General features: G+C 55.6%; 1 long non-coding RNA gene across 1 annotated transcript in view; it reads left to right on the plus strand.

Annotated features, from left to right (window-relative positions):
- The first annotated feature begins 7,184 nt into the window (after nucleotides 1-7,184).
- The window catches only part of LOC121480784, a 75,529-nt gene continuing 56,461 nt past the window's right edge, over nucleotides 7,185-26,252 (plus strand). Inside the window, exons 1-2 of the long non-coding RNA XR_005985104.1 lie at nucleotides 7,185-7,279; nucleotides 8,404-8,458. This is a non-coding gene — a long non-coding RNA (uncharacterized LOC121480784). The remainder of the gene's footprint in view (nucleotides 7,280-8,403; nucleotides 8,459-26,252) is intronic.

Below are 26,252 nucleotides of genomic sequence, written 5' to 3' on the forward strand. Positions count from 1 at the left end.
CATGAAGGAAGCTTCTGGGAGTTTGAGCAGAGAGTGACGGTGCCCGAGGCCCTGCTGCTCCAGCTGGGCCAGCCCTGCAGCCCCTCCTCTCACCTGTCCTCGTCAGGGGACGGCACCGCTGGTTTCCGTGGTTTGACACCTGGGTTCTGAGCCTCCAGTGTCCTGGCAGCTGCCGGCTGGCTGTCCCGCCAAATGGCCGTCTCCTGCACCCTGGTCCTCCTGGGGGGTGCCCACGGGAAGCGGGACTCGGGACTGGAAAGGGTCATCCGGCAAGAATTAGGGAACAGTCCAGGGGCCAGGTGAGTGCGCGCATGTGGATGGGCCCCTCCCCGTCCCTGGTCGTGCTCAGGGACAGTGGCTCCAGCCTACCTGTGTCCCTGTCCCTCACAGGGTGAGCCTGGGCTGAGCCGTCCATGCAGTCGTCCGGGGTCGCGTGCACTCAGCCCCATGGGGCACAGTGAGCTGGGCAGGTGCAGCAGGGGGGTGAGCAGGAGGTGCTTTGGCTGGGACAAGTCCCTGGGGCCGTGGGGGTCACCTGCTGGGTGTGGACAGCACCCAGGTGTCATTGGGGCTGCTCAGCGCACAGGTCTCCAGGAGGCACTGCTGAGGATGTTTGCTCTGGGCATCCCACCGCTGTGGGGGTGGGTTTGTCAGTGGCTACTTGCGGAGGTCCCGAGCAGCAGGTTCACCTGTGCGTGCCCCCATCACAGCCACCTGCCCCCTCCTTCCCTGACCCGGGGTCCAGCGCTAGAAAGTGGCTCACGCACTTACCGACGCTGAGAGGCCAGACGGTTGCGTCCGCAGGCTGGGGCCCTGGGGCTGTCCAGGAGCTAGGGAGCTGCTGGTTCATCTCCTGTCTGAGGGCGACAGGGATGCTGAGGTGGCCTGGCTCCTGCCGTGGGGTGGATCCCTCCTTCCTCCACCTTTGGGGGTGTGTGGGCGCTCAGGGGACTGCATGGTGCCCTCACACTGCAGGGGTCATCGCTGCTGGAAGCAGCTGGGATGCACCGCCCGTCGGGGGCACAGCCGGACTATCCGCTCGCTGGCGCGCTATCCTACGGGGGCGGGCGTTTCCAGCTGGGGGCGCTCGGGGCTGGGCTGTGCGTGCCGTCTGTGGCGGCTGTGGTCACCCTGAGAATGCCTCTGAGGGTGTGGAGGAGAAACGGTGTCATCCTGTGAGTCCGCCGTTCACGGGCATCTCCACACGAGGACGGCCCCGAGCTGCGCCACGAGCCAGCTCTGCTGAGTGTGCGGACGCGGCCACCTGGGCCCCTGGCCCTCGCGTCAGAACGCGGCCTGCGCCCGGCCTCAGAAGTGGGGTGGGCTACCCCGCGGCTCCCACGATGCCTGGCCCTCCCCCGGAAACGTCGCCCCTTGGTTTGGGGACGCGTGGAGTGGGCCCAGGCTTCCTGAGTGGGCGGCCCTGGGGCCTCCTCGCCCACGTCGGCGGTGCAGCTTGGCTTGGAGTTGTGGCCTCTGCTGGGTGGCAGGTGCCGCTGTGTGATGTCAGCAGAGTATCGACGAGCACGGCCTGGGGATCCCGACCCCTCCGCGGCTTGGCCGCGTGGCACCTGCACCTCCGTGCTGCCTGTGAGAGCTCTGCCACTGACTTCGGGGTTTCCCTTGTTCCCCTAAAATCTCAGGCACAACCTCGTCCTCTGTGGGACGTTTGCTCTATGATGTGGGGAACAGCTTTTTTTTTTTTTTAAGACTTTTATTTATTCATGAGAAACACATAGAGACAGAGTGACAGGGAAGAGGCAGGGGGAGAAGCAGGCTCCACGCAGGGAGCCCGACGTGGGGCTCGATCCCGGGTCCCCAGGATCACACCCTGGGCTGAAGGCGGCGCTAAACCCTGCGCCCCCCGGGCTGCCCTGGGGAACAGCTTTGTTTGCTGACGTTTGCATCGAGCAGTCGCGTGCAGGGGTGTGACGGTTTGTGCAGATGTGGTCCTTCGCCTGTTGCCATCACGGCCACGGTGGGATCACAGCGTGGGGAAGGGCTCGGGGTTCCTGTCCCACGCAGGCAGCCCCCACGTGTGTGCTTCCCGTGTCCCGTCACCCTGGCCGCCGGCCTGCCTCTCGCCCCGCGCAGGACTCCGCGCACCGTGGGCCGTGTCCGCCGCCCGGGTGAAGCCTTTGCTCCGAGGGGAGCGCGCTGCCCGTGGCCGTTTCAGTGCCGCGGCTGTGAGGGGGCCTGCGCGTCCGGCCGGGAAGTTGGTCTCTAATTTTTGTGTTGGCTTCTATCTTTTTGTTACACAGAGTAGAGTGTGGGACAGAAACCCTTCGAGGGGCGCGTCTCCAGGAGCTCTTGCGCGTTTGCGGGGCACCTCGTAGGTGCTTCAACCCGAAGGCTGCGCATCGGCGTGCGGAGGTTTGGGCCGTGCAGCCGTCCCGGGCCTGCGGAGCCTCACCGGGCCGCGTCGGGAGGAGCCTGCGGGTGGGCACCGACTCAGCAGCCGCCCCGCACCCTGAGCTGCCAGGCGGGGCCTCGGCACCAGGCCGTCCGCACTCTGTGCCCTGGAAATGCCAGCGTTCGTGCGAGGCGGGTGTGGGAGGCGCTGCCTGTCCGTGCCCCCCGCTGCACACCATGTGCTCGTTCCCCCATGTTTGGGTAAATCAGTGCTTAGTACCTTTTTCTTTTCTTTTTAACAAAAAAATCTTTTTTTGTTTTTTTTTTTACATTTACAAATTTTAAATTCCGTTTGCCGACACATAGTAGAACGTCCGGTGCTCCTCCCATCACGGCGCTCACTACTTACATCACACTCACTTTGTGCCTCCTTTGCCTTTTTATTGGGTGACTTCTTTTACTTATTGTTAATTGCCATTAAAAAATAATAAGCAGGATTAGTCTTTCCTGACTTCACCCTATTTATCTCTCTCCTCTGTGCTCCTCGCCCCCCCCCCCCCAGGCCCTTTGAGTCTGCGGCAGCCGAGAGCTCCTGCAGCTCCCCTCCCGGGCCCAGGGTCATCTGTGTCTTGCTCGGCTGATATGATGGCATCTTCTCTTTCTGGCCCAGAATTTCTGAAACACCGTTCCTGCATTTTCCAGCGTCCAGAATTCAGTGTTGTGGTTGGGTCTGGGACCGCCCTTGTGCTCTACGTGTTCAGGATGACGTAGGCTGGTCGCTGGTCGCTGTGTGGACTGTGCCAGGTGCTCAGCAGGCCCACTGGGGCTGGAATTGGGCCCTTCTGAATGTTTGCGTGACCCTGGTCCTGTCTCAGGCCCTTGTCTCTGGGGCGCTCCCGCTGGCCAGGTGCCATGCCCCCCACGACGACCAGGTGATGCTTCTCTCCTTTTTTTAAAAAAATGTTTTTTTTTCCCCCTTTCTAACTCTTTATGTATTTTTTCTGCATATTCTGGGATACTTCTTGAATTTCTTTTTCAACTGTTTTTAAAGAGTTTTATTTCCCTTTTGTTTTAATTTCCAAAAACTGTGTTTCTTATTATATAAATTTCCCTTTTATAAGCAGAGCGCCCTATTTTGGGGTCACAGGCAAAACCTCTCCTGCCTTTCTGTGATATTATCATTCTTTGAAAATGTTGTTTCTGATAATGTTTCCATCCCCTCTCATCTTGTTGGTCCCTCTCAAAGTGTGGGGGTCTCTTCAAGTGAATGAGCACCCTCAGCTGTGAGTCTTCACAAAGGGCCAGACATTAAGCATTAATATTGTTAAAAATAAATAATGACATTATTTATTTATTTATTTATTTATTTATTTATTTCTTATAAATTTATTTTTTATTGGTGTTCAATTTGCCAACATATAGAATAACACCCAGTGCTCATCCCGTCAAGTGCCCCCCTCAGTGCCCGTCACCCCATCACCCCCACCCCCTGCCCACCTCCCCTTCCACCACCCCTAGTTCGTTTCCCAGAGTTAGGAGTCTTCATGGTCTGTCTCCCTTACTGACATTTCCCACTCATTTTTTCCTCCTTTCCCCTTTATTCCCTTTCACTATTTTTTATATTCCCCAAATGAATGAGACCATAACTTAAATGCATTTACCAGCATGTAGTCTGACACCCAGCTAAGCGTTCATGCGGAGTGTATGTCTGATGGGTAGACGGGCTTGTCGGCTGGGGGGGTTTCTGCAGCGAGGCCGCGTGGGGAGCCAGTTCTAACCCGAAGGCCTGTGTCAACAGGAGGCATGTCCTCTTGGCCTGTTTTGTTTCTCAGAGGAGGGTGTCTGGGTGCCCTGCTTGGGGGGGCGAGGGAGGGGCAGCTGACTGCCCAGCTGACCAGGTGCGAGCACACCCCGCCCACAGCCGCCCCACACCTGCCCTGGACCCGCCGGACCTCGGACGTGCCAAGGCCCCACAGCAGCTGTCTTTGGAGATGGTCAGATCCTAAATTTGTGTCTGGGCTAAGGCAGGCCCGTTTCTGCTCCTCCTCTGTCAAACGTACGTTGAAGACCTTTTCACAGGGGCTCCCCACACGTTCTGTCCTTTTGGGTGAGTCTACGTCGCCGCTCTGCCAGCAGAAACCCACGACTCACCGTGTGCATCGCAGGGATGGGTCTGTGGCCTGCATGGCCGGGCCTGCTTGAGGCGTTGGGGCCGCAGGTTTGCCAGCACGTTTCCCAGCCAGGGAGTGTCGAGGTCACACGGCAGCCTTGTGGGAGGGCGGGTTCTGCACGTCCGTGTGCCTCCTTGTTTAAAGGCACAAGGGACATTCATGGAAAATTTGGAACAGAAATCTTGCTGGGATGTGATTGATACGCAAGAGCCTGCACCACTTGACACATACGGTTTGAGGAGTTCAGCGGCACATGCCTGTCACCCTCACGGTCAAGGTCAGGGATGCACGCGTCACCTCCCCAAGCGTCCTTGTCCCTTCTCTCTGAGGCACGGGATTGCGGGCCGCAGGCTCTGGGGCTCCCCGGCCTGCGGCCAGCCGCTGTGTTCCCAGCCCCGGTGCTGCTGAGGCAGGCGAGGTGTGCGCGCCTCTCTGAGCTACACGATGCTGCTTTGCCACTTTGTGACGCAGAGAGTCCCCCTCTGGGCCCCCGCGTCTCCGACGTGCCGCAGCCCAGTGCGCTGAGGGTTGTGTGACTCGCTGCAGAGCAGGGAGCCTGACCCTAGAGTCTCGGGCTCTGTCCTGTGCTGCAACACCCGGGCTGTTGTGCGCCAAAGACAGTGTGTCGTGCAGCCTGCGTCACCAGTGAGGGGGCATCCCAGTCTGTGAACACTTCGTCTCCAGCATGTGGGACCGTGTGCAAGCTCACTGCATCCTCACACCCACCCAGACCCGCCCCTATGCCCTTCACCCGACGCTGAGGTGGGGTGCAGCCGGCCTGGGTGGGTGCCTGCCGCGGGTCTGGGGCAGGGTAGGATGACCCTGAGCTGGTGCTGTGGGCTGAGGCCAGGAGGAGGGTGTGCGGCAGCCGCGTCCTAGCGCACGTGCTGTGGGCGTCGTGGCCGCAGCCCCTTGGGCCGGGCTCCTGGGAGGCTTGGGCGTCGGCTACTGTGTTTGGTGGGTCCCCCCGCCCCGCTGTGTGCGTGGTGCGTTCCCCCTGGTGCCAGCCTCTGGGTACGGCCCCAGAACAGGCAGTCCTGTGGAGCCTGTGAGCCCGCAGGGCCGGAAGGCCAATTGCGTCCCTTCTGCTCCTTTGTGTGGACCCGTGGGGAGGCCGGCCCCCGTCAGTCCCGCTCCTCCGCCCTCAGCTCGAGGTGGCCCAGCCTGCCCTGTGTGGTCGCTGTGGCCGCAGCAGGAGGACCCGGGAGGACTGGGAGTGGCTGCCGTGCTGAGCACTGATTGCCCACGTGTTGATGTCTCCAGGTCCTCATGTCCCCTGCTTGAGGGCATGTGACAGGGGCCACATGGCTGGTTCCCAGGGACGCGGTGGCAGAGGGCAGGGGCGCTGCCTCGGTGGGACCTGTCCTGACAGGTGCTATGGGGGTGCTATGGGGGTGCTATGGGGGTGGAGCCAGGGTGGCATCTGGGGTGGAGCTGGGTGCAGGGATCACCAGGCAGGGGCCCAGCGCCCCTGCCGAGTCGGGGGAGGGCCACCTGCGTGGGAGCTGCTGCGGTTTTATAGAACCACATGTGCTGGCCTGTGCATTTGTCTACATCGTGGCTCCCAAGCTCTTTCCTCCCCATGACACAGACACCCCTGCTGCCCCGGTGGGGTGCTGTGATTGCCAGGGCATGACCAGGCCTCGGGAGAGGGTCTTCTTCTCCAGAAGGTGCCCGTGGAGCATGTGTCCCTGCCCAGCTGGGAACCCTCACGTTGGGCAGCACCCCCAGGCACCGCAGGCCTGTCCTGTGGTTCTGTACGCTGCCCGCAGTCCTGGGCACCAAGGGCTCAAGGGAGAGCTGCCCCGTCTGGAGAGTGCAGAGCCAGCCCGGGCCCCAGGCTCCGTGCCCGCCTCCCGCCCTTCCTGCTGTGTTTACACGTCACCTCGTGTGCACCTCTGACCTGCGGGGCCCTCACTGTCCTGTTGAGTTCATGTCATCCGGGTGACACCAGCAGCCGGAGCTGGGGGCCGGGTGGCACCGCATGTGGCAGATCCAGACTCCACGTGTGCTTCTTCTTGGAGGCGTGCGTGAGGAATGGAGTCAGCTGTGGAGTTTGGAGCTCAGCTTGGCCCTGGGGAAGCCGCTTACCTCCGTTCTGCACATTTCTGCACTAATTCCTCGGGACACTTAACCCAGAAGCAGCGTGTTTGATGATCTCACTCAGGAGGAGACTGCGGTCCATGGAGCAGTGCAGGGCCCCCCGGCTTCCCCTGGGGGTGGCCCAGGTGGTGGAGGCCGGGAGGCTGTACGGTCGGGGTGCACCGCAGGACGTGGTCCGATCTCACTGTGGTGACTCACTCCCGCTGGCTCCACGTGGATCTCACGATGTGCACGTGTTTACAACTTTCGGGACCATTCCTTTCCTTTGAGGGACATGGTTTCTCAGGCCTGGTGTTAACTTGTAAGACTTATTTGGAAATTGCTGTATTGGAAATATAAGTGTATCGGCCATGGAATGAGGAGGAATGAAGATCCATGAGCCCAGGCGTGTGCGTGCACATGTGTGTCACATGCATGTGTGCGTGACTGTGTATTTCCTTACTGGACCTTGGAAGCCAGGGGCTGGTAATGGAGAGAATCATGCCAGGATGATGCCGGGTTCAGACCTGGCTGATGATTAACCTCGATGCTGGGTGCAGGGGCGGTGGAGTTAGGTGTTGACACTGTCCTGTGTCCTGTACAGGTTTCTTGCTTCGTTGGTCCCTGATTGTCCCACAGCTGTTGTTCTGTGTCCCAGCTAACTCACTGCATACGTAAGAGACATAGTTTTGAACTTTTAATTCCACATTTTGTATTTACTGCATTTGTATTTGATTATTGCTTTACTCTGCGTCTTTTATATTTGTTTAGAGTAGGAAATTGGTAATACCATTTTGTGTGCAATTGATTATACTTGGCCTGGGTAGGAATTATTCTTTCCCGGGTGTGGAGGGAGGGAAGATGGGGCTGGGGGCACGGAGGAGGGGCATGGAGGGACCGCTGGCCCCATCTGTCAGAATGGGCTGTGTGCATGGCTGGACCACGAGTTGGTGGAGGGTGGCCGTGGGCTTGTGGCCCCAGGCACTGCCCTCCCTCCCGAGGCAGGACCTCCTGGCCCCAGGGTACGGATTCCTGCTCCCAGGCTGCGAGTTTTGGAGGAATGGTTGCAGTCACCTCGGTGCAGAATTCATGAAGGAAGCTCAGCTTTTAGTCTGATTGAGTTTAGGACACATAATCCCGAATCCCCACGGAGATCCCTTCATTGCAGATGCTTTCCGTCTTTGCTTTGCCGCTCCCTTGCGGCCCTGGATTTTCTGGGGAAAGCCATTCCCTGTTATTTTCACCTTCCCTTCACTTATCAAATAAGATACTTCCTTCATCATTTCTCCCAAACTGCTATTGAAAACACAGCTCTTTCTTCCCCGTGGCTCTCTGTGACTCATCCTCCCTCCATGAAAGCATCTCTGCTCAGACCCTCTGAGGCAGACCCCCCGCTCTACTGCCTCTGCGGTCCTCCACTTTCAGGCTCTAATTGCGTCTAATATTTTAAAAGCCATCACAAAAATTGGTGGGCCCATTTGCCTTATTGTAGGAGTCCCTTGAGTGCAGCTTTCAAGATGCTCCCAGGACCCATTAGGGGCGTGCATAAAATAGAACTGCATTAGCATCCTGGAGCAGCATTGACAATGAGCACACCTACCTGATTAACCTTTCTGATGAAAAAATGTATGTCATCAAAAATTTTCCTGTATTGTTTGATTTGTGAGATCATTCTGGGCGTGATGACTCTGTGCCACACTAAATGGGCTTATTAGAAAAATACTTGCTGCAGTTAATGAGACACCTTCCTCAACCTGCACAATAACCAAATGTGTTTTATTTATATGTTTTGAAACAGGTTTTGCCTGGCATTCTGCAGAAGCATTGCTGTATCTTACCAGACAGGAATACAGGTAAATAGATTTTGTTCTCCTCTTTAGAGATGATAGGTTTTATGTTGGTGGGAAATTTGAGAAATACGGTTGCATAGTTTAGACATCTTGTTTTTTTTAGCTGCTGTCTTAGAGAAAGATCAGTATATTGACTGGAGCAAGCATAGACCGGATTGTTGAGTTGCGCGGTGAGTTATAACGTGAGCTCAGAGATCTGTTTTCATTTGACAGAGTAAACAGATTTAGGTGATTGTTGTCTTCGATTATTTAAGGGAAACTGGTTGTCCTCTGCAGTGGAATCTGTGTGTATCAAGGTAGAATGATTTGTCGATTGTACTTCCTCCTGAGGAGCAGTGCCATTACGGGCGAGCAGGGAATGTGTTTGCAGTCTGTTTGCACTCGGGCTGTCCTTACAGTCAGCGTAGGATCCGGCCGGATGTGTGTCCTTAGAGTCTTGAGGGTCTCCATGGAAATACAGGAGTTGGGCGTCTCACCGTGAGAGATGGTACATCGGGTGATTTCTCACAGGTGGGAGTGGCTGGAGGTTGCATGAGGTGGTTTGCAGTACTTCTACGGAGGCACGATGGAGGGGAAACCATCCTGAAAAGAAAGCTTTGGAGCTGTGTTGTGTTAAGGTTCAGAAACAAACAAATGTGAAGATCGTGTGGAACCTGTCCTGTGGGGCTAGTTACTCTCCCCTAGGGGGTTTCTCGCTTAGGGCATTTTTGTCAAAGGAATAGCAGGTCCTGGGAAGGGGATACGGGGTGCTCTGTCTCTTCTGCCAGGGCCTAGTTCCAAGAATTGCTCCTTTCTGGGATCATGTGGTCTGTCTGCCTCCCAGGATACTTGTGTTGGGTATGAAACAGAGGTGTGCAGACATTTCCTTATGTTTTCCAGCTTTAACAAAATGAACTATAATGGACATTGTCAGAGTCTGAAGAGTTGAACATGTTGGGATTTACTCTGCTTTTAATATAAACAGCATAGTAACTACCTAGTAGGGTTACTGAATCTCATTCTTAAATGGTCAGTAAGTTGTTATTTTATATCATGCATTCCAGTGTAAAACACCAAGTATTTTGGAGAAAAATGGGATCTTTATATTTTTACTTATGACCATGGACAGATTACATCACCAGCCCCATTGTTTTACCAAAAATAGTCTGTAGGATGTTCTCTGTTATCACCCATTCAAACTCTATTGGCTTTGAGCACACTTACAGGGAATTTTGTGGAGAGCATGATTACATATTTTTGGGGCCTCTTTGTATATTCTGGAAGTCTTGGTTAATATTGAAAATATATGAACAGGTCACATATGAAGAAACAAAGATTTCTGTAAACTGTGTCCATCAACAATAGTGATTATAACACAATTTAAAGAAGGAATGATGCGTTTATGTCTTCCAGGCAAGTCTCTGGTTCTGAGAAGCATCAAAATTAATGATAAAATTAATTAAAAATTAAATACCATTCTGTGGGAATCTAACTGGATTTTAAATGTTGAAATGAGTTTTCCGTATTTTTAGACAGTTTCAAGTTAATATATTAAATACTGCCAAATTGAGAGGTTTTATTTACTTTCTGTAAGAATCCAAGTAATCAACCTTTAGAACCAAGACAGCCTCCTCCCAGTAGGACTTAAATATTGAGGACATTTGCTCTGCAATTTTCTTTAGAAGGTTTTTATCTTATAGAAGTCGTTCTAGAAGACCCAAGGCTATGACAGTAGGCACGAGATGGAAAAGAATCATGTCAAATGAGAGGAAAGGAGAGTCTGTTGAAATGATAATTCGGGCAAAGTGTGAGTTCATTCAGAACTGAAAGATGTGCCAGTTCTGGTTTTTATCATGCCATGTGACCCAGTATGTCTGAAGTTGCTTAATTATTTAGAAAATGTTTGGAAATTTCTTTAGACTCAAATATAATGGTTATTGTTTTTGCATTTTAATGACATAAACATTCCTTATGAACTTGAATGAACATTTTTTTTTTACTTAATGGTTATATTATAAGCATTTTCACATTTTTTATCATAGACAATGTTGGAATGGGTAAAGAGTTTCAGTGTTGAGAGATGAAAAGTGTTCTGGCGATGGATGGTGGAGATGCTTGTGCAACACGTGTGTGGTGTCATTGAACTGTATGCTGAAAAATGGTTAAGATGGTAAATTTACATTGTGTTTTTTTACCACAATTAAAGACTGGGACAGCTTCGGGATGAGCCGTGGCTATCGTATTGTTTGCTTATTCTTTTCAGTTATTTTTGAAGTGCTGTTTACTCCATTAGCCTGTGTTTGCCATAGCCGAGTGCCTGGGAGAAGATACACCCTTTTCAGGTGTTGTCACTGTTACAGAACCAATGTACGTAGCAGAACTGGTGACCACCTATGATGAGTGACATCAGACTGTGCATCAGAAGTAGTCCTTGTCTGGGTCGGACATGATAAACATCATTTTCTCTTGGTATTTTGATTTCTTGTGATAGTTTTCGTTGATGACACACAGAGCTGGAGTGATTTTTGTGTCCACCTCTGCAAACTGCCTTATTTTTCATGTTCTCGGGAACAGAGTGTTGGGGAGGCAGCGCATGTTTGTCATGAAGGAGAAACATGTGCGCAACCACAAATGTCCACAGAGTTTTTACGTTTTAAAGCCATTGACTTCGGGCTTTGCTTCCAACCATTCTTCTCTTGTTTCGGGGACGCTGTTTGACGCTTCATCTGCCTTCAGCTTGCCCCACCCTGGAGAGCCCGGCTGTTGAGTCTGCACGCAGGATGAGCACCTGCTGCAAGGATGTGCTCAGGGAAGAATGGCTGATGTGTCGTGGGCCACACAAGTGGACATTTGGCCTGTTAGCGGCTGTGTTGGACTCAAATCCCATACCGGCCTTTATGAGAATTGCTGCTGAGGTGTCTCTGGGCCCCTCCCTGTCTCACCCCCGTTTTGGGGGCACTGCCTCTGGCCCACGTGTGGATGAAGGCAGGTTTTTCACTCAGTCTGCCTCCCTTCGTGGACACTGGCTCCCTGTGTCTAAACTCTGGTCTCTGGTGGGACCCCAGGACACCATGCAGTTACAATGGTCCAAAATGGTGCTCGTTCCTGTATGGTTTAGAAACTTTTTAAAGCAGTGACTTCTTCACAAACATTATTGTATTATGGTTGTCTATTTTCTGCACTAAAGTTAGCCCACGTTTGAGTTTTTTTTAAAAAAGATTTTATTTGTTTATTCATGAGAGACACAGAGAGAAAGAGAGGCAGAGACACAGAGGGAGAAGCGGGCCCCATGCAGGGAGCCCGACGTGGGACTCGATCTCGGGTCTCCAGGATCACGCCCTGGGCTGAAGGCGGCACTAAACTGCTGAGCCACCCAGGCTGCCCCGTGTTTGAGATTTTATAGGCAGTGTCCACTGTGATGTTGGTGGGAGTCGGGAAGTTGGTTCTTGGCTGCATGCGACTCATGGCGTAAGCAGCTCATCATCCCTCTGTTGCTGTTCCGTGTCTCGTTGGTGTAGATTCCCTGTGACCAAGATGAGGTGACACATCGGTGGCAACCTCCCGTAAAAGATACAGACCATGGACGTATGTTTCCTGAGCAGTGAGAATTTGAGCAGTGGGGAGGTTGGGAAACACTTCGTTCTTGGCGGCTCAGGCTTCCTGAACTTGGTTATCAGCGGAGGTGCTTTCTCACCTTGCTGTTTGGGAAAGTTGTGGGCTTAGCAGACGCTCCTGTATTCAAGCTCCACCGTGGGCCGGGGGTCTGATCCCACACTTGCGGCCGCACAGCCTTTATCCCACGTCTGTCAGGAGACCGCCTGTTCCACTGCTAAGAATAATGAGTCTCAAGGATGGATTGACTTTGCAGTCAAGCAGCGGTACCACCTGTGCAAAGTTTGAAATTAGCGACTGAACCAGGAAATGCCAAGCGGATGGAGCACACGGTGGACTTTGATTTTTTGCGATGCGCGTTACACCCCTACTTGACGGAATGAAAAATGCGAAACAATCTGTATCTAAAATTTGGGGCAGCAAGATATTAAGTATTTTCCATACATTTTTGTGGAGCCGATTTCTCTGTGTTTGCAGACATGCGCTGTGGTTTCTACCGAGGGCAGAGGCATCATCATTGATTGTTGTTGCCGGGTCCCTGCCCACGAGAGGCTGGTCAGTGATTGGCAGCACGAGCAAGGCCAGGGAGCCTTGGTGTCGGTGCTTCTAGCGCTCCCACCACTCGTTGCTGAGGGTCTAAGAGGAGTTCTCGGGCCCCTGCCCCCTCGAGCTGGTGAGAGCTGGCTCTGCTGCACGGCTGCCACCGACTCCTGCCTTTGCGTCCTTCCCTGAGGTGTTCACCTGCGGGGTACAGTCATCGCGGGCTCTCCCTGCGGTGGCACATGGCTCAGTTTTGGGTCTCGGCTAAATAAAGTCTTGAAGTTTAATGTTTGTATTTAGTATAAAAAATCTGTAGAGGTCAAACAAATTTTATATCCTTTCTATTTGGATATAGAGTCTAAATGCCCGATTCTGTAAGGTTCTAGAAGCCCGTGGGGTGGTGGACTTAATTACACGTTATTGAATCCTCGGTGAGTACAGCTATTGAAATACGGACCCGACTGGGGCCGTTTGCAGTTGGAGTTCAAAGTGGCAGAGGGAGCGCAGCTGTTGAAACAGCAGCAGAGACTGTGTTTGGTCCGTCCCAGCCCCCCGTGTCTTCCGAGCTGAGGTTTTAACAAAGCCTTTGATCTCCTGATGGCACGTACAGGAACATCAGTGAATGAGCTTGTGCTGTTCTGCAGCCCTGCCTCAGAGGACACGGTTGCACACCTGGGGCCTAGGGAGGCTGGCAGTGCCCGCGCGGTAGGACTCCGGCTCATTAGTCACACCCAGTGGGCGTGATTCCTGAAGCTCTGCGCGTGGTCGCCGTGTCTCCCAGCGTTGGGCCTGAGCTCTGCAGTGACAGAGAACATGGCACCCTGTGTCTCTGGTGCCTGGGCCTTCAAAGGCTCTTCTGTGTTGATTTTGGCGAGTCTTTCAACATCCCTGTGAGATGGGGACTGTCACCTCATCTTGCAGAAGAGGAAGTAGATCCAAAAGTACGTGTGACTTCCCATGTGGTCGCAGGCTGGTAAACCCTTGGCTGGGATGTGACTAGGTATGTTCACTCTAAGTCACTACGTGACTCCACAGCGACCCTGAAGAGGTCCTTACTGGCTCAGGTGTGACTCTCCTGCCAAAGATGGTGCCAAACAAGCCATATGGGCCAGGGGTGCCAGGGACAGGCCACCAGGGCGGCCCCTGGAGCTTCGGGACAAGGTGGGTCAGCACTCTGGATGGGCCTGTTGCCACAAAGCTATCCAGTTACGTGGGACGTTTACCCCCATGGGACGCTGAATGGTGCTCAGCACGTCAGGTGAACGGCACCGGAACAGACGAGGTGAAGGCTGAGGTGCGCTTCAGTCACGGAGCAGATGGCAGGGAAGTCTCTGTTACGCAGACACTGAAGTTAGTTATCGGTCAAACCCTCGAGGTGCGCGGGGGGCAGGCGATGCCTTGCACTGTGGCTTGGGTGGGAACGACAGCGGCCGCCGCGGGGGGACGAGCAGGGCAGCCAGGGGCCAGAAGGCGCCCTCCGTGCTCGGCCCGTGTCTCTGTGGCCTGGTGACAGGTGCTTCCCTCCCCGTCCACCGGCCAGGGACAGAAACAAATCCTCATGTGCTGGAAAGGCCTTTATTACATAAACTGAGTTTCTGACTTTATAAGAAACCTGAGTTGTGCAGTTTGTTTTTTATTTTATTTTATTTTATTTTATTTTTTATTTTATTATTTTATTTTATTTTATTATTTTATTTTTTATTTTATTTTATTTTATTTTATTTTATATTTTATTTTATTTTATTTATTTTATTTTATATTTTATTTTATTTTATTTTATTTTATATTTTATTTTATTTTATTTTATTTTATTTATTTTATTTTATTTTATTTTTCTAGTTGTGCAGTTTAATTACTGCCAGAATGAAAGGTCACAGATCAATAGTTTTGAGGCCAAAACTTTTTTTTTTCCCCCAAATGGCTTATTTGTAACCCCGAGGGCCTACTTCTTGCCTAGCTGGCATCTCTGTGCCGAGTAGCAGAGTGTCACGCCTTTGGGAAGGTGACAGCAGGCAGAGCTCCAGCCCCGCTGCTCACCCCAGAGCGAGTGCTTCTGTGCAGAGTGAGTGGATCTATTTATCGACTGTGGTCTCTGGTTTAGGGGCAGCTTAATGTGGAGATGTAGGGCTCTGGGACTCCAGGCTGCACGTGGTTTGGACACGTCTCCACCAAGTGTTTCATGGCTGATCCTGCCACCTGAGCCCACCTGTTTTCATGATTCCCCCCCAGATTCCTGGCACTGCCACATGTTGCTGCTCTGGGGGAACCGCCCGATTGCCGGGGGGGCCTGAAGTCGCTTCTCACCCGGAATGCTGTGCTCCGGGGAGGTGCTCGGCTCCCTGGGTGCTAGCCCCAGGCTAGCATCCTGCTGGAGCACTGGGGGCCTCTCGGCACCGAGTGGGGCCACCACGTCCATGGCCCTTGGTGTGTTTTGGGACAGACACAGGATCCGTGGAGGAGAGCCTCCTGAAGTCGGGACAGTCTTCTGTTTGGGTTCCCTGAGGTTGTGTGGCTCCAGCTGTTGCCCCGAGTACAGCCCACCCCACGTCCCCCGTGTCCACCACGTGGGGTTCCGGTGCCGCCTGCTGCCCTCCTGCTCCCAGGGCCAAGTAGCCTCATCGTGTCTCTGAGGGCACATTTGCAGAAGGGTCTGGGTCCACCTACTGTGTGTCTATCATCTGTCTGCCATCTGCCCACCACTCTGTCTGGGCGTCTGTCTGTCCGCGGCCTGCCCCCTCCCCGCATGTCCCACCACCTGCCTGCACCGCTGCTCCCCGGGGGTTCTTCTGGCTCATTTTCTCACTCGTTAGTTTGTGTGTTGCTGTCGCGCAACAAGAAATCATTGTAGGGCCTGTAAGTTCAAGCAGCCTTATGTTCCTTCCAGTGTGAGACAGAAAACCGGCGGACTGTCCTACCTTAGGGCCGATCATGAAATCCAGCCTGGGCCTTGTTAGTCGCCAGCACTGGAGAAGGACGGGTCTCAGGGTACCTTGTGGTATTTATTGCTCCTGTGCCAAGGGCTCGTCCTTGCCAGCGTGCGAGTGCCGAGCTCCAGAAGCCAGGAAGGGAGCCCCTGGAGAACTGGGTCACAACTGGGGACGGCTGGGTGCCCGGAGGACAGACACCTTCCTGGGCTTGTGTCCCCGAGAACAGGGTGATGCCCTGCGCCTTCCCTTGGACAGGAAAGGCCATCCCCCGGGCCTGCCTCGGTGGGCACAGGGGCATGTGGGGCCGTCGGCCTTTATTCCTCCTCACTGATCTTCCTGGGCTGTGTGTGGCATTTGCAGGAGGGAAGGCCTGGAAGCAGCTTCCTTGGTTTCCCCTCGAGGAAGACTCAGCCATGGTTGGACCTGCCTGTTGTGTCCTGGACGCTGCTGTGCACACATGGCACCAGGGAGGCAGAGGGAGGGCCGTGCCAGTGCCCTTAGAGCCTGCTGAGTTCATGGCGTGGGTCCTGGGGAGCTCTGGCAGTGCTGGTCTTCGTGGTTCTGGGCCTGGATGGGGGCTTCTGGGACTTCTGGAGGCTACATGTCCATGGACATGGCCCTGCAGGACTTGGGGCCGGTGAGGCCTGTTGTGGCTGGCGGCCTCGCTGTATCCTCACCTGCACAGAGCGGGGAGGGGGCCTCTCTTTCCTAAGGGCCCCCCCATGACTGAGTCACCTCCCAGAGACCCCTGTCCTGACACCACTGCCTTGAGCTTTCGGGGGACACAGAGCACGGTGTCTCTCAGCTACTGCACGCTCAGCCACATAGGCTCTTCTCCCTTGAAAACGTTCATTTTGGTGCTTACACAGCTGAGTCTGGTTGGGTCATTGGGGTCATCATATTTCCCAATGGGGGAGGCTCCGTTCCGGGTGAGAGAAGCCATCTTGGGGGTGAGTAGGGCCAACCCTGCAGAGTTCTCTGGCCCTTCCCGTGATGAGGAGGACACGACGCTAGTGGTTTTGGCATCCTCGTGAGGACCAGAACTTCTTTTTTTAAAATTATTTTTAAAGATTTTATTTACTTGATAAAGCACACGAGCAAGGGGAGGACAGGCAGAGGGCAAGGGAGAAGCAGATTCCCGCTGACCAGGGCGCCCAACGTGGGGCTCCATCCCCGGACCCCAGGATTGCGACCTGAGCCGAAGGCAGATGCCGCATCGACTGAGCCATCCAGGCGCGCCCCCAGGACCTGAACTTCTGAGCCAGTTCACATGTTAGGAAAACGTGTTTCCCCAGGAAACCTTATTCCTTGACCCCGATTCTTTATCACTTTCACGACAACATCTGAAGGTATGTGTGCTCTCTGGTGAAGGAGGAAGATCAAGGATGAGCACATACAGATTGGGTGGCTGGGGGCCTGCCTCGGCTTTGGGGCCCATCATTGTTGGCTTGTCGTGTGTAGGGACAAGTCCTTGGGTCACTTTGAGATCTACAGCCGCGGTCCCATGTCGATGCTGCTGCTGTTTGGGGGTTGGGCGCTTGAGACCCAAATGAATTTTCTCAAACTTCCTGGTCTTTCCAGAGTTTAGATCTCCACCTCTGAACCGCGCAGGTTGTTGTGTGTGCATGCACCTGTGTTACAGAAACCCAAAAGGCTTGATTTAAGGTTCCTGTTTCATTTTAAAGATTTTTGTTTATTTAAGAGGGCGCATGTGATGAGCCGGCGCAGAGGGCGGAGCTGCCCCTAGGCCCAGCGGAGCCTGACCAGGGCTTGGTCCCACAACCCTGAGGCCGTGACCTGAGCCGAATGTCTTCGAATATGCCTCCGCCCTCCGGGTGCAGTTAGTTACTGTCTTTTCAAATTTGGAGGGTTGGTACTTTTTCCTCGGGCTTTGGTGGGAGGTGGGGCTTATGGAGTTGTCCCCTGGTCGTCCCAGGCGGCCGCCGTGCCAGCTCTCGCCGCCTCCGTGTGCTGCCGGGCGGGGGGGGGGGGGGGGGGGGATGCTGCAGCCCTGAGGGAGGACAGTGTGTTAAGCCTTGCGGCCTCTTCACGCCCACTTCTGCCCGGATTGGGGGTGGCCTTGAGCAGGGGTCCACTATTTTAGAGAAGAAGAACTAATAGATCTTCGTGCAGTCTATTCTCTGGACAAAGAACTACGTGATACCTTGTGGATAACCTGGCAGTGGCTATAGGGGCTTTTTTTTTTTTCTTTTCCTCTCCCAGGAAGACAAGTATGTTAACCCCCATGGTTGTTTGGTTTATGTTCTTAACCAAAGAAGCATTACTACGTCCCATTCATTGACAGCTCCTTAGATACACGGGTATTTGGGTTATCACAAAGCAGCTTGGATCAAAGACGAGATGATATATAATTTTACAAGCTAATGAGAACACCAAAGCATATTATTTTACAGAATATCCTCATATCTGTGTGTAGACCGCGCTTTAGAGCCATATCTTGAGGGTAAAAAATCTTCACTGTGTAAAAACGCACTATTGATCCTAAATTGATACAATCTGATAATGTAGTTAAAGTTGGCTTTGCCTCCCTCACAGCAAGTTGCCCAACGATCCTGCCTAAGTGGTGGAGTGCTGGGGAGCCTTGGATGCGGCCTGTGACATGGCCCCAAGGGGAGGCCTGCGTGTGTTCCCAGCCTGCCACCTTCCTGGAAGAGTTGGGGGGCTGGCCCGGGTTGGGCAGGGCAGAGAGGGGAGTCCGCCGAGCCACCCTGCCTGCGAGCATCTGGGGAAGCGCAAGTCACCCGCTCCCATGTGGCCCTGGGCTCCCCCAGGACAGAGGCAGTGTGACCCTGGGGGACGTGAGGCCTGGAGACGGGGGGCATGGAGCAGGTGTGTGGGGTGAGAGCACACGGGGCGGCCCTTCCTGCCAGATGGACCCCGGCCTCGGGCTGTCCTGTCTGTGGTTTGTCCAGAACTCTTCCCTTTGCTCCGAAGAGTCTTAAACTCAGAATGTCTTCGAACTTGGGTAGTCGCTTCAATAGCCTCCTCCATCCCATGTCTGTAACTGGCCTGGGGTGGGGGCCCAGGCCCACCCCCAGCTCAGTGACTCTCAGGAGGACTCCCAGGACTCAGCGTGCACTTGTGCTGCTCACGGAGACTTATCACAGTGACAGTAGGCAAAGGGGAGGGCAGGGGACATGCCCAGGGGAACCAGGCCAGCTTCCGGGTTGGTCCTGTCGGTCACACAGGACATGCCATGTTCCCCAGCAGTTGACTGTAGGACACCTGTGGAGCATCATCCCCAGGAGGCTGTTGGGACCAGGACTCGGGGTTGTTATGGGGACTGGCCATGCATCACCCCCCGCCTGGCATGTCCAGACACCCAGACCCCAGAGGAAAGCAGGCGCTCGGCACAAATGCTGTCACTGGCACTAACAGTTCAGGCATGAACAGCCCCTTATCAGTTAGGCAACCGCCCCCAGGCAGGTCTCCTCCTACCCTGTCCTGTTAGCGACTCTGAGCCGGTGCACCTGCCACCAGGCACCCCAGCCCTGCCAGAGGGAGCTGAGATGTGGATGCTGCATCCTGGAAGTAAGTGCATGCTCGCCTCCCCAGCTCCTCCCCAGCTCCCCTCCCCAGGTCCTCCTCTCTGGCTCCTCCTCCCTGGCTCTCCCCCTGCAGCTCTCCTGCCCGGCTCCCCTACCCTGGCTCTGCGGGCTCTGAGTGAGCAGTGAGAAGTCTGCGGGTGAGAGCTGAGCAGAGAGAGGTGGGCCTATCCTTGGTTCATGTCGCCCGCCTGTTCTAGTACAGTCTGCTGCGGGCCCCAGGATGCGCGGTCGACGTATGGTGATTCTCCGAGCAGGTGATTGCGGATGATCAGTATGTGTCCAGTTTCCGGTGTTACCTACGTGTTTTGGTGACAGTGGGGGAGGCTGTATCAGAGTTGCCAGCAGATGCCACCGTAAACCAGAAGCCTGCTCTGCTCCTGACCTGCTGGCAGCACCTGCCGCGACCCCAGAGGGGCTTTTTCAGTAACGCACAGGCGTGTCCTCAACTCCTGATGTGAGGCGATCCTTAAATTTCTTCACATCACACTGAATTTCTGCTTCTGAGATGGAAGGCGGTTTTAGTATTTGCCTGAAAAACATATTTTATTAGTTTTTATGGAAGTGTAATGGACATACGGTGTCCTCAGTTTTAGGTGTATAGCGTCAGACTTGACAATTGTGTTGTTAGGGCATGTTCACCACCATCAGTGCATTACCACCCGTCACAAACAGTGTTATCAGTGTTGCTCCCTCTCTTCCCTATGTGGTACCTTTCCACCCTGTGACTTTTTTATTTTGTAACTGGTAATGGGCAAAACGGGTGATGGGGATTCAAGGGACCAACTTCCAGGCATTTTATTGTAAAAATACTCTGGATTAAAAGTAAAAGTTTTTTTTTTTTTTTTTTAAATAAGAGTTTATTCACCTTTGATGGAACTTGTTACAGAGCTGTAAAAATAAAGTTTTAAGCACTGTCCAGCTAGAAGGCTCGGGGTGATTTTCTGGTGTGCTTTGTGTCTGAGCATCTTTGAGTATCTGCAGCCACAAACTATGTATAATAGAAGTGATTTTAGTATGTAATTTAATATCTGCGCTTTAAAGTTCAATGAAAGCATCAGATAAGGACAGTGATGGATTTTTCCAACAGGGGCTTGCTTATTTAGCAGTGCAATTTCACTGCTAAACAGGTATTGAGGTGGCACATAAATCATGCCTCGCACACTTGATTTATAGCAGCCGTCCTCTCAGGTGTGAGTTGGGTAATGTGCAGGAATATTAAGGACTGACACGCAGATAATGAAAGAAAGTAAAGAAAGTGCTTCTTTGGGGGAAATGAAGCCAGGGGCTGTGTGCAGTGCCCAGAGCTGGCTTCAGGGCAGGCTCTGCTCTGCATCGAGCCACGGTGTCCTTGGTGTGTCAGATGGCCTGGTCCATAAGGGAGAAGCTGGAGGCATCACGCAGGCAGGCGGGTTTTATTCTTGGCGCCTGGTCCACTGGCAGCATCTCTGGAGTGACATGCAGAGCCTCTGCTGGGGAAGTGCCATGGTGGCTCTGACACCCGCTGGGGGGCGAGGGCACTGATGTCCATTCGGATCCCCCAGGGTCAGGATGGAAGCTGACCGGTGACGGTGACCCCCTCATACAGAACACCCAGCACATAGCCTGAAAAGCGTTTTTAAAACTGAACTGAATATGTGCTTTGCTCAGATGACTGGGGCCTGTGACTGTGGAAGCAATGTGGGAGGAAAGCATAACTAATTAAGGGAGAGTGTCTTGGAGAGCAGTGTTTAAAATAATTAAACAATCAAAGACTGCCAAAGGTCTGAAGTTTATTAGCCGCCTGCCCAAGTAGCGTAGCAGCGGCACAGCAGGCGAAACGGCTGGGAAGTGATTTCAGGGTCAGTTCAAGCCAACAGTATCCTCTAACGACGTCGACCCTTGAAGCTGCTGCGAGCTGGTCCTTGGCCGTGTGTGCGACAGGATCACGCAGGTCAGGTCAGGAGGGCGTGAGCGGGGGTGTGTGTGGGGAGAGCACTTCTCTACTGTGCCGTGTTCACCAGGGCCAGTGTCAGCGTCTGTGTCGAGCCATCGGATGCTCATCTCTGTCCTGAAGCAGGAGGACACGAAGTCAGTCCCGTCCACGTGCAGCACTTCACCAGCGGAGAGTGGAGCAAGATGAGGACCCCGTCCTCAGGGGGTGCCTGAGGCACAACGTCAGTGCCAGAAAATGGGGCTGCTGCACAGGGGCCGGGGGCCAGGGTTGGAGCACAGAGGGGGAGGCCGTCCAGGCGGTTTGCAGAGCAGCAGCTGTGGTCCCTGGGGAAGATGCGCCAGCCCGGACGGGGTTGGATGCGCGACCCTGCAGGTGCATTTCAGAGGCCTCCAGACGTGGTCACTGCCTGCTCCTTCTAAGGTGTCCTTGGTTTGTGAAACTCAGGCATCTCAGAGCTGTGGACGGGTGGATTTATACGGGTCTGGATGGGGCCCGTCACCGAGGACCATGACGCAGACGGCACGTGGGGTGCTGCGGATGCAGTTGGATTTCATGTGCAGAATGAGCTTCCCTCCTGTCTCTGGATGGAGGTGGGTCAGACAGAGGGGAGGACCCGCGCGGTGTGTGCTGGTGGAAGGGCTGGCTTGGGCTGGGCCCGGGACTCCCTTACGGCCCTGTGGACGTGCGTGCAGAGAGCTCGGTTACCATTCCTAGGTGGTCCACGTGGTTCAGAGAGCAAATCTCATGGGAAGGATGAATGATGGAGAGGAACATGCTTCCTTCCCGCTGACTGCCCTGTGTGTGCCTGTGCCCTGTGACACACAGGTCGTCCAGTGCTTTGGGGAAGAGCTGGGATCCTGGGAGCTCAGACTTGCCCTCACGCATGGCGCATAAGCAGGAGGCCGGGCCTCTTCACGTCTGGCGTTCGGGCTCCTTCCGCCGGAACGAACGGACGTGCTGCAGATCCGAGCCCCGAGTGCTGGGAGGTTGTGTTCCTGGGCCCTGAAGTGCCCCCTGCCCCAGGAACGTGCCTGGCACGGGGCGGCGCCAGGGAGGGACGTCAGAGCACAGGAGTCTAGCTCAGCGGCTCCTGCTCTGTGTGCAAAAGCACCGTACCCTGAGGTTAATTTTTTACAAACGTAGACTCTAGGTTATTGTTTGCTCCCCTAGAAGGTGAGGAATGGCTCCCGGGGTGGGTGCCGTCCCCAGGGCCCGGTAGAGGCCGTGGTGGGAGCAGGGGGTGCTCACCTACCATGGACCCCCTATTCCTGCCCACAGCCTCCTAGGGGGAGACGTGGGCTCCAGGGGGCGGGGAGGGGGTCAGCCACACCGGGGGTGGCCAGCGCCCACCCTGCGGAGGGGTTAGAGGTCAGAGGAGCAGGATGTGCCAGAGGGAGCCGTCTACTTCCCTCGTGAGTCCAGCTTGGCCTTGGGGGGCCTCTCGGCTCGGCCGGGGCTATGGTGCATTCATCCCGTCTTCTGCTGTGACAGTAGGGACCGGGTGCGCCCTGCAGGGGCTGTGCCTCAGGGGAGCCAGTCCTTAGGCTGCAGATACAGAGCCCACACCTGAGCGCGGCCTTCACGGGCTCTGGCACGCGAGCCACGTCCACTTGTCGCACTCAGCCTAGGGCCAGATGCCAGGCCGCTAGGGGCGGCCCCAAGGCCAGAGCCACGGACTGGTCTCCCTCCTGGACGTTCGCAGCTGGTCCCTCGGCCCCCGCACCCCAGTCTCACCGCCTCCCCCTGAGGAAAGCACAGTGATGGCTCTTGCGTGCTTCCCTCTGTCCGTGCATCCGGCGTGGCCCCGCGTGGCCCCTCTGCCCGGGAACTTGTGAGCTTTTCCCTCGGGATAGGCGTCTGCGTCTGTGTGCCGGCCGCACCCAGCGAAAACAAATTCCGGCAGAATCTTGCCCAGGAGCCTGGTGCGGGACGGCAGGGGCTGCAGGGGCGGACGCCAGCCGTGGGGACGGCGTCGGGTGAGGGGCTGCTGAGGCTGCAGCGGCCCCAGGACGGGAGTCACGCGGCCCCAGCGTCGGGTGGGGGCGTCACAGACCTGCCGGCTCCCCAAGGGGTGGGGAACGCACTTCCTGGGCCTTGTGAACAGGACAAAGGGGCTGATTTGGAGGGAAGTCAGGAGCAGAGCCCCCCACCCCGTGCCCGAGCCCCCGAGCAGGCGCTGGTCCCCGGCCCTGACCTCCTCGTCATAATCAAGCAAGGGTGTCCGTTCCGCTCGTCTCGAGGGTTTGTGGACTCCCCTGCGAGGGGAAGGGCAGGGTGTGGCGGTGAGCCCTCGAGGCGGCGGGCCCGGGCCGAGCACGGGCAGCACTGCCATTCTCGGGGGCTCTCCGGACCCCCAGGAGTGGGTGCGGATTGGGAAGGTAAGAGCCTGCAGGCTCCTGGGGCAGGGGGCGGCGGGAGGCCTGGGCAGGCGCCTCTGATGCGGTTGAATGCCGCGGGCCCCGCAACCTGGAGGTGAGGGACCGTCCACCCTGTGCAGCCGTGAATCCCCGTGTGGCCCCGACTCCCCCAGACCTCAGCCGCCCCCAGCCTGCTGCTGACCAGAAACCGTGCCGGCCACGTGACGGTGCGTAGCGCACATTTGGACGTTACCTACTGTATTCCTGCGCCCCGTAAGCCAGAGAAGAGGGTGTCGTTGAGGGGGTCGGGGACAGAGACGCTGCTGCATTTATGGGAAAGCATCCCTGATGAGTGGCCTGCACAGTTCTGACTGCGTTGTTCCGGCTCCCGCGGGAGTCCGCCCGGAGATGCTAAGAAAGGTGATGGTGGGCGTGGGGCCCTCTGTGTCAGTGCCACCGGGTGGGGACAGCAGGGTGGCCCGGAGCTCCCTGGTCCTGCTGCTGGACCGTGGCCAGCAGGGCCGTGTGCTGGTATTTAGTGGGTTCCCTGCGCGGCCTCCGAGGTGTGGCCCTGCTGGTCATGAGGGCACCGAGCGTCATATCTCTGTGAGGGACGTTCCTCATGGCCCAGTGTTGGAACTGGTGTTGGGATACGTCGGGGAGTCCTGGATGCCACCGGGACAGCACCATGTCCACGGTCCGGCCCACGGCCCTCGAACCAGAGGTCGGGTCCACCTGGCACGTTACAGCTCCAGGTGAGCCGTGTGCTGTGCTGGGGAGCCGGGGGTCGTGGACGGGCCTGCTGTCCTCCCCATGGTGGCGTGTGGGCAGGCAGGGTGTGGAGGAGCCGTGGGCCGCCCTGCCGCAGGCATGTGGATGCTCAGCGGCCACTCACAGGACCCAGTCGGTGACGCTGGGAGGTGCTGTACAGCTGAGGAGTGGGCACTGGGGTGCGTGCGTGGGACACCCCTGGAACACCGTGCGACCCTGTCACCTGGAGTCACCGTAAACAGTGGGAACACTCAGGAGGAGGTGTTGCTTGGTGATGAGTCACCCGGCAGGAGGGTCTCCGTGTGTGTTCCTGGGAGAAGACGTGTTGCCTCGGTGCTAGTAGGACCTGAAGCCGCAGCACACCGGGGGTGGGCAGGCCTTGAAGAGCATCGGTGTCAAGGCCTGACTTCGGGGACGCCCGGGGGGCTCAGCGGTGGAGCATCGGCCTTCAGCCCAGGGCGTGACCCCGGGGTCCCGGGATCGAGTCCCTCATCGGGCTCCCTGCAGGGAGCCTGCTTCTCCCTCTGCCTGGGTCTCTGCCTCTCTCTCTGTGTCTCATGAACAAATGTATAAAATCTTTTTTTTTTCTTTAAAGCCTGGTTTCATAGATGGTTTCCCGTGGGTCCATGGGGCAGCAGCAGTCGGGGGCTAAGACAGGAAGACTCCTGTGAGTGTCCCTTGGACACTGGCCTTGCTTCCCCTCGGCCATCCGGTGCCAGCGTGGCCCACGTCTCCTTACACCTGCGAGGAGGCATCGGCCTGGGCTGTCATGGTTCATACAGTGAGTTATTTCCACTCCAGTGGATTGCTGAGAAGGGACACACCCATGGCCAACGGGTATGAGACACACTGAAGAAATTACCTTTGTCCACGTGGCTTTGCTTCCTTCCTCATCTCAGAAATTAATTTTTCCTTCTATTGCAATTCAATTTTCTATGCTTTTCAAAGGAGGGATGAATGGGCTTGCTGCTGCGTCGTGAGTTTCCTGCTTGTTTCAACTTGAGATGAGCCACCTGATGCGTGTGCAGGGTCGAAGGCGAAGAATCCTGGTGCCCTCTTTCTTTCTTTCTTTCTTTCTTTCTTTCTTTCTTTCTTTCTTTCTTTCTTTCTTTCTTTCTTTGACTTTTATTTATTTATTCATGACAGAGAGAGAGAGAAAGAGAGAGACAGGGAGGCAGAGGGAGAAGCAGGCTCCATGCAGGGAGCCCGGCACGGGACTCGATTCCAGGTCCCCAGGACCACATCCCGGGCCGAAGGCGGTGCCAAACCGCTGGGCCACCAGGGCTTGGTGCCTTCTTTCTACAGCATTTACAGAAGCGACTGCACAAACCTAAGCCATGCGGCGCCTCAGTTTCCTAAAGAAATGAAGACCACAGAGCTCAACCTGACCTGGATCATCACGCGGTCACTGCATTTGTGGGGGTGCTCCGTGGACGCTGCTGGTGGCGGTGCCCATGACGAGAAACGTGATGTTTTATCTGCTGTGGGAGGCGGCCAGTGAGCGTGCAGTGGCCGTGCTTGCTGTGGGTCCACGCAGCCAGGCCTGCAGGGAAGTGTGCTAGAGCGACGAGGGGAGCCGGGCAGGAGGCTCCGTGAGGACTCAGCAGCTGCCCTTCATGTGAGGAGCCCGGGCCAGGCAGGCTGGGTTGTCTGGGTCCTGGAGGATCCTAGATGGGCTTGGGGGCCCAGAACCATAGTGCAGTCGGGGCTCGGTTGTCCCTGCGATGCCAGGAGGAGGCAGGAGGCATCGAGTGGGGAGGAGACACCCAGAGCAGGTGTCACTGCCCCTCAGTGGACAGAAGGCAGGCCTCGTGGGGTCTGGAGCCGCAGAGCCAGCTCACCTGGGGCAGTGGCCCAGAGCCACTCTGTGCCGGAGTATGGGCGAGGGTCCCGGCCTTGCAAACACCAGGGGGGTCAGAGGGACATGGGTTCGAGAGTGGAGGGGTGAGGCCGTAGTGTGCAGATTCCCGTGGGATTGCACGGGACGGGGGGATTCCTTGGGCTTTGGAAGAGCGTGTGGCAGCATCGGGGGGGATCTCCCTCAGGCCCGGTGGGGGGGCGGGGGTGCTGCAGAGTCCTGAACTCTGTGCGGAAGGACACGGCAGGTGG

Source organism: Vulpes lagopus, chromosome 22 (assembly GCF_018345385.1).
Source record: "Vulpes lagopus strain Blue_001 chromosome 22, ASM1834538v1, whole genome shotgun sequence".
Lineage (NCBI taxonomy): Eukaryota > Metazoa > Chordata > Mammalia > Carnivora > Canidae > Vulpes > Vulpes lagopus.